This window comes from Odontesthes bonariensis, chromosome 11, assembly GCF_027942865.1.
Source record: "Odontesthes bonariensis isolate fOdoBon6 chromosome 11, fOdoBon6.hap1, whole genome shotgun sequence".
NCBI classification, from domain to species: domain Eukaryota; kingdom Metazoa; phylum Chordata; class Actinopteri; order Atheriniformes; family Atherinopsidae; genus Odontesthes; species Odontesthes bonariensis.
The window spans coordinates 25,165,943-25,180,908 of record NC_134516.1 but is presented as its reverse complement, the minus strand read 5'-3'; the positions used below and the strand labels follow the sequence as shown (position 1 = coordinate 25,180,908).

At 44.5% G+C, this 14,966-nt stretch overlaps 1 non-coding gene across 1 annotated transcript; it reads right to left on the bottom strand.

The window, feature by feature from the left end:
* Positions 1 to 451: 451 nt before the first annotated feature.
* On the bottom strand, positions 452 to 524 carry trnak-uuu (transfer RNA lysine (anticodon UUU)). Its single transcript has one exon. It is a non-coding gene; the product is annotated as a tRNA-Lys (tRNA).
* Between the last annotated feature and the right edge of the window lie 14,442 nt (positions 525 to 14,966).

Sequence of the window (14,966 nt, the reverse complement as noted above, 5' to 3'; positions counted from 1 at the left end):
GATTTTTCTGATGAAGTGCTTTGTTTTATTGCCACTTAAATGAAGCAAACAATGCCCTTGTTGTTTAAACTGCACCAACGCTGATTTATCTCTGTAATGTCTTGTGTTCTGTTCTGGGTGTTCATTCATTACAGATTGTCCAAATAGTGAAATCTAAGTGAAAAGAAGCCCTGATATAAAGCAGAACTATTCATGATAAATGCTCTTAACCTGTTGTAGTTTCAGTGAATGTGATCAACACTCTGCAGCTGGCCTATTTAAGGTGATTTCTATAGTTTCTATAGAATTATTCTATAGTTTCTATAACTTACAAATGAGGATATAACGATGCAGCTAACATTAAAGCTACATAGAAGGAAAAGCTTCAGCCAGGCTCTGTCAGAGGTGACAGTGTAGAAACAGAGTGCAGGCATAGAGGGAAGTACAGGTTAAGTGGGAGATTACATTTCTACACCTGAACAGGGACTTGAACCCTGGACCCTCAGATTAAAAGTCTGATGCTCTACCAACTGAGCTATCCAGGCCCTATGAGAGTGTGTCTGAGTGACAGCTGACATCTGAAACACTTCCTGAGTCCAAAGCTGTGACGCTGTTTTCTGAACAAACGCCTGGTTGATGTGAACTTGTGTTGCAGCCACTGAGCATAAAGAAGAAGGCCTTCATGGAGGAAAACAGGGAGTTAAGGAGGAGTGTGAAGAAAAAAGGAAGAGAGCAAGTCGGTGGGAAACTCTCTGCAGCAGAACAGTGTGAGGGATGTGTGGTCAGGAATGGAAAAGCTCACAGGCTTTGGGATAATGTGGGATCAGACAGATGGAAGAGTTCAGACAAACTCAGCATGCTGCTGCCTCCTGCTACAGACCTCACATCCTCCATGTACCAACAGCTTCCTGTCACACCTCAGCACATCTACATGAAACTATCACATCTATAGGAAAATAAACTATCGCCTCATCTGGATACAAACAAAAGAGATGATTGTGGATTTTAGGAGGAGCAGCAGTCAGCTGAACAGCGTCTCCATCCTCGGTGAAGAGGTGGTTGAGGATTACAGATACCTGAGGGTTCACCTGGACAGCAGACTGGACTGGAAATGCAACACTGAGGCTGTCTACAAGATGGGACATTCAGTAAACTATTCCTATAACTGTATGTATGCTAACTGAGTTGGCATGGGTTGGTGCACTAAACACATGTTACAGAGTTTAATATTTCTGCATCTTTTAGTAAAAACAGTAAAGAATGAGTATATATTTCCAGCCAAATTCCCAATAAAGCTGCTCTCATCCACATATTTTTCTGTTTCTTTTGTCAGACGCTAAACTGAAAATCAGCCCATTAAGACTACGGCTGTGTTCGAAACCGCCTACTTCTCCTACTATTCCTACTAGTCATACTTTTTTAAGTTCCCGGATGTACACTAGATGCATACTAGATTCGCCAAAATGTTGAGTATTCATCATGAGGTTACTTGTCACACTCAAACTACCCAAGATGCAACGTAACGTGACGTCGCCCATCGCCATTTGAACGGTCAAATTCCGTTAACGGGACGAGAGCAGTCAAAACGGCATAACCGGAAGTGCGTTGCTCACTGCGGCTAGCTTTACTAGCGGAGAATTCGTGGGAACAAAATTGTAAATAGCCGGTATTTTGTCAGATTTTCAACACCTTGGGGGTCTAAATTACTACTTTCTCGCCTGAAAATGTGTCAAATGTTGCTAAAGTTATATATTTACAGAGTTTATAGCTTAAGCGAAATCAGCTTTTCAGGCCGGCTGATTTCGGCTCGGGCAGGAGTGAAGTGCACTGTGTGTAAACGCTCTGCATACTGTCTGATCGATGAGTATGCCGTTTTCAAGTATGTAGTATGTAGTAGGCGGTTTCGAACACAGCCTAAGTGTCAACTCGTGGTCACTTAAAGCATGTCCAGACTGTCGCTCTGGTCTAATAAAATCCTGATTTCGTCCTGAATGTCCATGATCAAGATAAAAATGTGTAACATACAGAACAAAAAGCATCCATCTCCAGCTGAAAACATGAAACCTGCAGACTACACATAAAATGTTCCACTGGGGTTGTTGGAGCCATTTTCTATTTTTCTCACTTTATGGTGATATTTAGTTATTTAGATTTGTCTGCTTATTGATAATTATTAATTTAGCAATATCTAGTAAATGTACTATGCATTTGGGAGCGGCACTGGTGCTTGGGCTATAGTGGGCTCTGATTGGTTTCTCCTCCCGACTCTCGCCTATCTAACAGGAGCACAGGTGGCTCACTGATGAATTGGATTTCTGATGACGGGTGTTGGAAGGGAAACAGTTTTTTGACCGTGTAGATGTCGTGTAAACATGCTGAACAGTGTTAATTGAGTTTGAGAAGAAAACAAGAAGATCTGTAACGTAAAGAGACCCGAAAGAAAATAAATTCGAGCACTGAGAAATAAGAACGCGCGTCAGAACTTAACTGGATACTCCCGTCAAAGCGACTCCAGCTGATGCAGCCAGGAGGCCGCTACAATAAGTCAAAAAACTCCCTGTGGATTAAACTTGAAGGAATAAGGATTGTCGGCTTTGAAAATTCGGATTTTAAGGACAAAGCAAAGGAAGGATCATGGCATGCTTCTAGACTCTCCGGTCCGTGAGTAACAGTTTATTTCAAGAAGCGCTTGACAAATGTTTGTAACGAAGACAAAGGAACTGCTTAAACAAACAATACGAAAGTGATTCATGTTTTCTAAACAAATGGACTTGAAATACTGAACCTAGACTGTGAAATACTGTTTTCTGACCGCGGAAGTGACTGAAAACAAATACTGAAGCGTGATTTATTGTGAAGTGTAAACACAAACACTTAATTGAAAGCAATCATGGCTGATCAAAGTGCGCAGGCTCTGACTAAAAGTCGCAGAGGAAAACTAGGAGTATGTACAAAGAAAATGAATGAAATAAGGACTTTGGTGGAAGCTCATGCAGATGATGAAACTGTTAATGAAAGACTTGATGAATTACGAAGAGCGATGAATGAATTCTATGACGCGCATATATCTGTTCAAGCGTTTATGATTGAGGAAGAAAAGGAAAAAGATCAGACCGAATGGTACGAGCCTAAAATGGCAGTGTTTGACAGTTTCTGTAATGAGATGGATGAATGGAAAAGAGGAAAGTTCGAATTCGAGAAACAACCGGAAATTAACCCAGAAGACAGCGTCTCTAAAACTGGGTCAAAGGCTGGGTCAAAAACAACGAAGGTGTCGGCAGTCTCCTCCCTGCGCGCAAAGGCGGCTGCAGAGAAAGCAGCGCTTGAAGCAAAGTCGCGCGGCATGAAATTACAACATGAGCTCCAACAGGAAAAGGAGCAACTTCAAAGAAAAATGGAGCAGCTTGATCTTGACATAAAATTGTCAGAAGCTGATGCAAAGTTACAAGTTTATGAGAGTTTTGAAATGGCATCAGGTGAACAGCTGCAATATTCGCATGACATTTTACAGCCGCTGCAAGGTGATGCAATGAACGCCTATGCCGAGGGATACCCAGATAAATCAGTTGTGATGGCAGAACAATCACCTATTAAGTCACCTGTTGAATTCCCTGTTGAATTCACACGCCTTGGGGCAATTCCCAAAACACCCCTGCAGAGGATCATGAAGGAGGAAGCCAAACCACGCATAAAACCAACAATAAGCCAAACAATTAACATGCCTACTGAAACAGTATCAACAACTGGACAAACAACAACACAAACACCAATACCATCGCCAACACCAGCACCAAGGACAGCGCCCGGACAAAGAACAACACAAACATCAGCACCAAGGACAGCGCCAGTACAGCCAAATGACAGTCAGCTGGCACAACCAAACCATCCAAGCAATCCTGTGAATGCTCAAAGTGAGCTTGCCAGTCTGATAATTCAGCACCAAAAACAAACTTCTCTTCCCACCAGGGAACTGCCAACATTTAATGGAGATCTCATTAGCTACTTGCCTTTTATTCATGCATTCAAGAACCGTATTGAACAAATGACTGCTAATGACCAAGAACGACTGTTTTTTCTTGAACAGTACACATCTGGCCAACCTAAAGAACTGGTCCAAAGCTGTCTACATATGGATGCTCAATCAGGATATGCAGAAGCAAGGCGACTTCTTAATGAACATTTCGGCGACCCTTATCGCCTCAGCACTGCTTACATTCAGAAAGCTTTAAATTGGAAAGCTATAAAGCCCGAAGATGGTAAAGAACTCTACAGTTATGCATTATACTTAAGAAGCTGCTGCAATATTATTAGCAGCCTGCCAGACATGTCTGAACTTGACACACCCTCCAACTTACAGTTGATTTTGTCAAAATTGCCCTACAAGCTGAGGGAACGATGGAGAAGCAAAGCATGTGAGATACAGGAACGGACAAATGGCCGGGCCAGATTCCATAATATTGTGGAATTTCTTGAAAAGCAAGCGAAGGTACTGCTGGACCCAGTCTTCGGAACCATTCAGGACTCAGTCAGTAGAGCAGTAAAAACAACTGTGCAAAACCGACCCCCACCAAAGAAAAGCTTCGCAACCACCTTCGTCCCAGTGGCGCCCGCAGCGACTCAAAGAGGAGGAAGCACATATGAAAGCACATCTGAGAGCCTCCCACAGAAGCGTTCACAAATGGCACATCAAAGACCATGTTTCTTCTGCAAAGGAGACCACACAATGGAATCATGTCACCAGATGGCGCTACAACAGCACAAGGAAAAGGTCGAATTTCTGAGGAAAAATGGAATGTGCTTCGCCTGTCTCACCAAAGGCCATATAAGCAGTGGATGCACCAGGCGCCTGACATGTCAGATATGTAGGAAAAGACATCCCACTATCCTGCACATTGAAGGCTCTGTCAAACCACACTCGCTACCACACGCCACCAACTCAAGCCCAGTGACACAGTCAGCATGTACCGTCAACAACACCCCAGACACCACACCTACAGAGACTGGGGCCGGGGTTTCTGATTGCAAGCTTGCCATAATACCTGTAAAAATTAAATCCACCAAAAGCAACAAAACCATACTTACCTATGCATTTCTAGACCCAGGAAGCTCTGCATCGTTCTGCACCCAAAAGCTCATGGAGGATTTGCATGTGCAGGGCAAAGGCACCGAAATCCTGCTACGCACTATGGGTCAAGAAAGGGTCATAAGGACCCAGCGAGTAACAGGGTTAGAGGTCAGCAGCTGCAATGAGTCTGACTTCATACAACTGCCTGAAGTTTTTACACAGGACAGAATACCAGTTAGCCACGGAAACATAACAAAAGAAACGGACATACAAAGGTGGCCTTACTTGAAAGATGTTCAACTCCCCGCCATCAATGCAGATATCGGTCTGTTGATCGGAGCCAATGCCCCATGGGCACTGGAGCCTTGGAGTGTCATACACAGCCAAGACGATGGGCCTTACGCTGTGAAGACCCGCTTAGGATGGCTAATCAATGGTCCGTTGAATGGTGGTGCACCTACAGATGAACATAACCGTCAATGTGTCTCCTCAAACAGGATTTCCGTGGCAAGATTGGAGGAGCTTCTCATCAAGCAGTACAATCAAGACTTCCCAGAGAGAACATGCCAAGAGCAGGCGGAGCTTTCTTTCGAGGACAAGAGATTCCTAAAAATTGCAGATGAATTCACCACAAAGAAAGACGGACATTACGAAATGAGGCTACCTTTCCGTGATGAGAATCCTGTCATGCCAAATAATAAACCCGTCGCTGAGCTGCGAGCTGCTACCCTACAGAGAAAGCTCAAAAACAATGACAACTTTCGCAACGACTACACCACATTCATGGTTGCCATGCTCGACAATGGATATGCTGAGAAGGTGCCAGATGGTCAACTGTCCAGGTCTGATGGCAGAGTGTGGTACATACCACACCATGCAGTGTACCATAAGAAAAAGAAAAGGATCAGAGTGGTGTTTGACTGCTCTGCCTCATTTCAGGGTAACTCCTTGAACCTCCAGCTACTCCAAGGCCCTGACCTGACAAACACTCTCCTGGGGGTCATCCTCAGGTTTAGACAGGAGCACGTGGCCATGATGGCTGACATCGAGGGCATGTTCCACCAAGTGAGAGTTCACAGCAACGACGTGGACTTCTTGCGGTTCCTGTGGTGGCCCGATGGCGACGTACATCAGCCCCTTGCCGAGTACAGGATGGTGGTACATCTCTTCGGTGCAGTCTCGTCACCCAGCTGTGCCAATTATGCCCTAAAGAGAACTGCGAAGGACAGCGAGGGCGTGATGAATCCAGAGGTGTTGCGGACCATAAGGAGGAACTTCTATGTAGATGATCTCCTCGGGTCAGTGGATTCTGAAGAGCAGGCAATAAGCCTGGTTAGTAACCTGAGGGCCACATGTGCAACAGGAGGGTTCAGGTTGACCAAGTGGGTGAGCAACAGCCAATCCGTCCTTGCCTCAATTCCAAAGGAAGACAGGGCCTCCAAAGAGATCAAAGACGTCAAGCTGGAGAAGACTGAGACACCTCTAGAGCGCGCTCTCGGTATCCAGTGGAACATCAGCTCAGACACCCTATGTTTCGAGATATCACCAAAGAACCAGCCGTATACACGCAGAGGGATCCTCGCCATTGTCAACTCCCTGTATGACCCCCTTGGCTTCCTGACACCTATGATTCTCCCAGCCAAAAGAATCATTCAAGAGCTTTGCAGATCCAACCTTGGCTGGGACTCAGAGATTCCAGCCTCCTTCGCCAAAAGATGGGAGACCTGGGTTGGAGCACTGGGCCAGCTGGAAGACCTAAACATCAGCAGATGTTACAGACCCAAGGACTTTGCCAACGTGTACCAAGCACAGCTACACCACTTCTGTGATGCCAGCGAGGTAGGGTACGGCACAGTGAGCTACTTGAGACTTGCAGACTCCACAGGTCTCACCCATGTGGCATTTATGATGGGTAAAGGAAGAGTAGCACCACTGAAGCCTGTCACCATCCCCAGACTAGAACTGGCAGCAGCGGTCCTGGCAGTGCGAATCAACAACATGTTGGAGAGAGAGTTAGAACTGACGCTAGAGGCACCAGTCTATTGGACAGACAGCACTGCAGTCATAAAATACATCCTGAATGACACCAGTCGCTTTCAGACATACGTAGCCAACAGAGTGACCACCATCAGAGACCTCTCAGAAAAGTCTCAGTGGCGCTATGTAAGCAGCAGTCTAAACCCCGCTGACGACGCCTCACGTGGCATGACCATTGAGTCCTTCCTGAAGTGTGAACGATGGCTGAATGGGCCAGACTTTCTAAAGCAGCCTCAACACTCTTGGCCGAAACTTCCTGAGACAACACTGTTACTTTCTGATGATGACCTGGAAATTAAGAAGACTGTTGCAGTCCTCAGTACAGCAGCAGATGAAATGTGTGATCCAGTCATCAAATTCATACAGCACTTCTCCTGGAACCACCTGAAGAGAGCTACTGCAAGGATGCTCCAGTTCAAAGACTTTCTAAAACAGTTGATCAAGGGAAGAAGAGACATGACACTCTCCGGCCAACAGACATACGACAACAGGAAAAGCATACTTACCTACCAAAATCTGTCAGTTGAGGATCTTGCACGTGCTGAAAAGAGTCTGCTCCAATATGTTCAGAGGCATCACTTCTCAGAGGAGATCTCAATACTGGAGAAAGGGAAGACGCCTGTTAAGAAGGGCAGCAGACTGTGCAAACTTGACCCCATCCTTGTTGACGGAGTGTTACGAGTGGGTGGGAGATTGAGCAAGACCGCAATGCCGGAAGAGTTCATACACCCTGCAATTCTACCTAAAGCCTGCCATGTAACCAAACTGCTCATCAGACATGCTCACATCTCAACAGGTCATGGTGGACGGAATCAGACCCTGGCCAAACTCCGCCAAAGATTCTGGATACTCCAAGCCAATGCAGCTACAAGACGTACCATAGGGGAATGTGTCTTCTGCCGTTGCTGGCACACTCCACCTGCCGCACAGAAGATGGCAGACCTGCCATTAAACCGCACCTTACCAGACCACCCTCCATTCACCTACGTCGGAGTTGACTACTTTGGCCCTATAGAGGCGAAGCGAGGTAGAGCGACTGTGAAAAGGTACGGAGTCTTGTTCACCTGCCTTGTAAGCAGAGCTGTCCACCTGGAACTTGCACATTCCTTGGACACTGACTCTTGCATTGCTGCCATCCGACGCTTCATGTGTAGAAGGGGCCAGGTCAAGGAGATGATGTCTGATAACGGCACAAACTTTGTAGCCGCAGAACGCGAGCTGAGAGACTCCCTTGCGCTTCTGAATCATAGAAAGATCCAACGAGGCCTATCATATGAGGGGACCAAATGGTCTTTCAATCCTCCGTTCGGGCCGCACCATGGTGGAGCATGGGAGAGACTCATCAGAACCATCAAAAGAGTCCTTTACTCCATCGTTAGGCAGCAAGTGTTGGATGATGAGAGCCTGCAGACGGTTCTCTGCGAAGTAGAAACTATCCTGAACGATCGACCCATCACTGTAGTTTCCAACGATGTGAGTGACCCAGAATCTCTCACACCAAACCATCTGCTCCAACTAAAGGGAAAACCCCTGCTGCCACCAGGAGTGTTTACGAAGGATGACTGCTATACTAAAAGAAGATGGAGACAGGTCCAGTACTTAGCTGACCTGTTCTGGAAGCGCTGGGTAAAAGAGTACCTTCCCCTAATGCAAGAAAGACAGAAATGGCACATGGTGAAGAGGAACCTCAAGCCAGGTGACATAGTCTTAATCATGGATGAGACATCACCACGAAACTCATGGCCAAAGGGAAGAATAACAGAGGTCATCTCAGACAGCAGGGGACACGTCCGACGGGTCAAGATACGAACAGCAAGCAACGTCCTAGAGAGACCCATCACAAAACTGTGCCTTCTTCTGGAGGCCTGACCTGTCTGCTCTTTGAGATTTTCCAGATTTTTGCCTTTTTGAGGATTATATAATTTTTGAAGATCATTTTTGTTTTTTCTGCCTTTTTGAACATTACAATTTTGAGGTTTTTTTTTTGCCTTTTTACGACGACCTTTTGAAGGACTTGATGGCTCCATGTTAATTACTGTAATTGTCAGATAGTGTAGACAATTAGGGGCCGGGATGTTGGAGCCATTTTCTATTTTTCTCACTTTATGGTGATATTTAGTTATTTAGATTTGTCTGCTTATTGATAATTATTAATTTAGCAATATCTAGTAAATGTACTATGCATTTGGGAGCGGCACTGGTGCTTGGGCTATAGTGGGCTCTGATTGGTTTCTCCTCCCGACTCTCGCCTATCTAACAGGAGCACAGGTGGCTCACTGATGAATTGGATTTCTGATGACGGGTGTTGGAAGGGAAACAGTTTTTTGACCGTGTAGATGTCGTGTAAACATGCTGAACAGTGTTAATTGAGTTTGAGAAGAAAACAAGAAGATCTGTAACGTAAAGAGACCCGAAAGAAAATAAATTCGAGCACTGAGAAATAAGAACGCGCGTCAGAACTTAACTGGATACTCCCGTCAAAGCGACTCCAGCTGATGCAGCCAGGAGGCCGCTACAGGGGTGACTCAAATGTAACCTCTCTTCAATGCATATTCAGAACTTATTTAAATCTCTTCCAGAAAAACTCTTGTTTTGATCGTTTTCTTTAAAATAAAGATTTTTAAAAAGCTAATTGACCATGTGCTCTGTTTTACATAAAACATCAGTTATAGAGGTAAACACGCAAAGTTGGCATATTGACAGGTTTCAAATATATTGCTGTATGCCAATAAACACAGAGAGACAGCTGTTAGAAGACTTTCTTCTGCAGGTTTCCTTCTGATTTATTTATCTTTTAAACACATATTCAGCAGCAGGATGTTTATTCATCAATTAGCCGACTAATGATGAACTATGAGAGAGATTTCACGTGTTGAGAGCAGCTTCCATTGTTATTGTTATTATTATCACGTATATCAGCAGTTCAGAATATTTGATCATTTATATTGATAATTTAATATTTATATATGTAACTAAAATACATAATACTCACAAGAGTTCCTGATTATTATCTATTTATTGACATAACACTGAGATGCTCCATATGTTAGTCCATTGTTGCCAGTTAACTGCAGCCTTTCACCTTTCAGCAGCAGCTGTTACCGCTGAGCAATCAGTTCCCTCTGCACTGAGGATCATATGAAAGCAGCTCCTGCAGCTTCAGGTTAGTGTCACAGGGCTCTGAACTTTGTGTTAGTGCAGTTTGGCAGCAGCAGGTCCCAGGCAGGCTTTAATTATATTGCACCAGAATGAGGTGAGTAACTTCTAGTCTGTCCCAGTGCTTCTAAGTGGTGGCACTGAACCTCTGCTGCCTTAAATGTCTGAGGCAAGCAGAACCTCATTTGGTGGCAGCATTACACTATGAATATGCAGTTAAGCTCAACAGGACTGGGCATGTTAAGGGGAGGTGGGGGTTGGACCCCACTGGTCTCTAAATGTACTCAGAACTTCATATGAGATGTCCCTGTTTATGCAGGGTTTTGTGGATTTCTTGTGTGCTGATTGGAAGCATCACCTGCATTCCTGCACAAAGCGGTAAGCTGATCCCAATCAAAGCTCAGCAACTAAAAGCAGTTTAAATTGACTCGGGGTGTAAATGGAAGGCTGATCTTTATTCTCTGTTTCCTCACCCATGTATTCAGTTTATGGACAAGCTCTATCTAAGCCAACGTATCAGAAAGCAGCTGGAACCAGTGGTTCTGCAGCACAGCAGCATGGTGCTCAGGGAGGTCAGTCTGGAGCTCCTGGCAGCAATTACCAGTTTGAAGATGGGAGCTGGAGCCTTTCATCTGACACCAGCGGCGAGGACGAGCCAGTCTTCACTCCTGTGACCGACGAGGATCAAGTCTACGCTTACAAATCTCGGTCCCGCTACAACCAGAAGCGTGTGCTGTTCAGCCAGTTCCGCTACAGCCCAACAGAATCTGAGCCAGACCACGGCAAAACATCTCAGCACAAGGTTCCAGTTCAGAGCGGCTTCTGAGGATCTTTCTGGTGAGGCTCATTTTACTCTGCATGTGTGCTCTCTGTAGCTGCTGGTAGGTGACTGACTTTCTTTGTCTTGCAGATCTGCATATTCTAGAGGCATCGCTGCTGCTGCCGCTTGAATAAATGGCTTTAACTTGAATACCTTGTTGCTCCATCAAATGGCTCCTAGCTGTCTCTGGGTCATCCAGTTGTGGGTTGGAGGGGATAGTTGAGGAACTGATAGGTTGACATGACTTAATCCTATAAATAAGGTGTTGGCATTAACTTAAGGACAGTTTCTGCTCAAAGGTGAGCTTGTGAAGGTCTTGACGGCTTCAGCTTGGAATGTATTCCCAACTAAAAACGTCTGAAAGCCAACTGCAGCTCTCTGACAGCAGTGGGTAAAGGTGTGGCCTTGGAATCTATCAGAAGATTCCACTGCTGCATATTGTGCTGAGGGGGAAACCTTTGAATACTTGTAATGAAGCTTGTGCTGTACAAATGAAAAGATGTGGCAGCTACTTTAAGGCCACATTTATAGAAACAAATATCCCCCCCCCCCCTGTTTTCAATAATAACATCGTGCACACAACATCGTTTTAAAAAAAACTTGTCATTTACAGCAACCTGCATAAATATGCCGTCAAGCGCCATAATAACTACGCCAAACCTATTGGCGGCAGTGTAGGGAAAGGAATAAAGCCATGCAAGCCAGTCAGAATAAGTCATCCGGAAGGAAATGTCTCACAACAGTTCCGTCCATAGTGTGTAAGCATACATATGAAGAGAAGTCACATCAGTCGTCCTCATGTGTGGAGAAGTGTTGTACAGTTTCCATTGGTAAAAAGATTTCCTGTGTCTCTCAGATGTAGGCCTACATTTTGAGGAGATTAGCCTTCGAATGAAGCATGTTTTAATTTCCTGTATTCCTATAATCTGTTGTGAATCGTGACGTCATCCATGATAATCCTGATCAGCAGTAAACATAAGGCGCTCGCATGACGTTAAGCATTTTCTGGCGCATAATGTGACGTTGAACCTAAAACAACGTTTCTCCCAGTTGACAAGGCAACACATAACCGGCGTTATCAGAAATCTCCACTTTGGCCGGAGGTTTTACAAATAATCGTTTTGTGATTAAAAACGGGGTTTTGGTGTAAATGAGGCCAAACCGCAGGAAAATATCTGCGTCTTCCTATCGTGTAAACGGGGCCTAAGTGGCTTGGGAACAAAATTTATGGGCTCAATGTTGTCACTTTCTACCTGGAAGTAAGTTGGGTCAAACATCTATTTTGTTCTACATTTGGATGCAAGAAGGCGAGCCAGGTGTTGGAATATATTCAGTTAAGTCGTGAGCTGTACAACCACACAGTGGACTGTGCACAAAAGCATTCACTATCCTGTCTGGAACATGAACAAACATGTCTGATTAATACTGGGCATAATGCAACATCAAATGTTCCATCTATATGTGAGAATCAGATGTCTTACCTGGTCGTCCCTACAGCAAGGACACTGCCTGTGGGGACTACTTGCACATAGTCGACATATACTGACATATAATTAAAAGAAAAACTTCTGTGGACTTGTTTCCACACTTTAAGTCACTCACGTTATAACCTGCAGGTTGCAGTTTAAATATGAACATGATAAATTCTGGTCTTTGTTGGATTTTATGAAAGTAATTATGAGGACAGATGATGTGAACTACTGTAACAAATGTTAGTTTTCAGAATTAAAACAACCTGGGGATATAAATATTCTCATTTTCATAAATAAATATGAAGTTCAGGTGTGACAGTCAACACTTTACAGTAAAAAAAAGACTTTCTCAGAAACTTAGACCCATATTAAAAAAGATCATTATTCAAATAGACACATTTTCCCTTTTAAATGAGTTAAAAATGTAACTTTAACTTCAGTGTATTTTCAGTACAGTTCCACCTCACTGATGGCTGGTAAAGCCTCCACAGTACAAAGAACAGAAAACAGTCGCCTACAGACTATAAAGTGCTCAAATGTCACATTTCCCATGTTGGAAGTTTGCTGTGTCACAGGGAGTCTGTGGGAGTCTTTGGTTGTTCTCACAAGGCAACAAGTTTTCAGGAGGAATGATGGAAATCCACAGAAATCGTCAAGACAAATTTGAGAAACACTTCCAGATATGAACAAAATGATGGCACAAGGTGCTTTAAACATTTAACCTCCGTTATGTCCTGTTTAATCAAGTTCATCTGAAATAAATCTAAGATCTCCTCCATATCACTTAATAAAAGAGCAGCTCTGCATCATGTTGTCTCACATTTCTACATCTCAGCTCAGATATTAATCTGAGCTTTAAACATCTCAGAGTGCGCAGAAGGCAGTTAGCGTGACTTTAGGAAGAATACACCCTCTGCTATGTTCCAAAAACATCCATGCTTCTAGATCCTCTGGATGAGAGAGCTGCAGAGCTCCTTATTCCTGCCAAGGAGTCAACATTATGTTAGAGTTATTTCCAGAACTCAGCAGGTTAACTTACTAAGACTCCAGTCTTATGTCACGCTGAGCTCACTTTTTTCCCCTTGAAACCCAACTAGCAGCTCCCACTAGTGAAGTGGACAAGTGATGTGTTGGACCCCAATTTCATGGCTGTGACGACTTTGTGACGTATTAGAACCGAGGTTATAACCTGGAGTCCTTCAGACCAAATCTCTGTCACTCCCCTCACACTCCCCAGCCAGAGATTAGGGGCCCACAGTGATCTGCAGGACTTTGGTCCAGATGTTTAACACCGTATCTGACCAAGCGGAATTCACCTTCTGTAAAACATCCCATGTTCATTCCTCACATGTTGCAACAAACCTTTTTAAATGTCAGAAGTGTTCATTTTCAGAGCTGAATTGAATGCAGCACGATCTGACTGGGTCCCAGGTGAGGTTTATGAGTGTAATTAGAGCAGGTAGAGCACCAATATAAAGTCAGCTGCAGCCTCAGATGAGTTACAGCACAAATCTTCTCTCAACAGCAGTCACTAGATTGCTGTTTTTGACCAGTTTTATCTGAATTGTGTTGCTTTGTTTTGTCTTGTTCAACATGTTGTTTAAGGTTTTCTTCAGGTGAGTCTTCATGTTTAATGGTTTAGGTTTTTGTTCTCCTATATACTAAAGTTTCTTTCTTTTCTTTTGAAATCCAAACAGGATTTCCTGGCTTTGTGTCCTGCTCTTCAGCATTGGAACATGTTATCCCCCCCAGAAAAGCAAGTATATCAACATTTAGGTGCAGTTTATATAAAGGCAGCCAACATGGGAAGTTGTGTAGTCTGGACATGCTCAACCCATGATGTTGGTAGGAATGAGAGGGAAGAGGGTCTGCAACTATATTAATCATGCAGCACCAAATCTCACAATGTTAGACTTCAGGTTTAATGACCAATTTTAACTGCAAATACTCATTTAGCTTTGTTTTTTGTAACTAAACATGTTGGCAGTGATACAGAGGCTACTGACAGCATGACTAACCATGCTGTCATACTTTGCTTCAACTAATTTCTGGGCTCAGGTCAAAACAGTGGGTCCTCTGGCTCTGGTAGTAGCACATCTGGGTACGGCGGCGGCTCCTCTGGGTCTGGCTACGGCAGCGTCTCCTCTGGGTCTGGCTACGGCAGCGTCTCCTCTGGGTCTGGCTACGGCAGCGGCTCCTCTGGGTCTGGCTACGGCAGCGGCTCCTCTGGGTCTAATGCTGGCTTTACTGCGCAGGACGCAGACTTTGCTCGTTTCCTTGCTGCCCTAATGAACTTTAAGATCGACCGTTCTTTCCCACAGTCTGCCTGGACCTCTGACCAGGTCCCTAAGGACACATCTGAGATGCGCACTGTATACCCTTCATCCCACGTCGTCCAGTCCAGCAATGGCTACCAACGAGCCCGCGACTCCAGTTC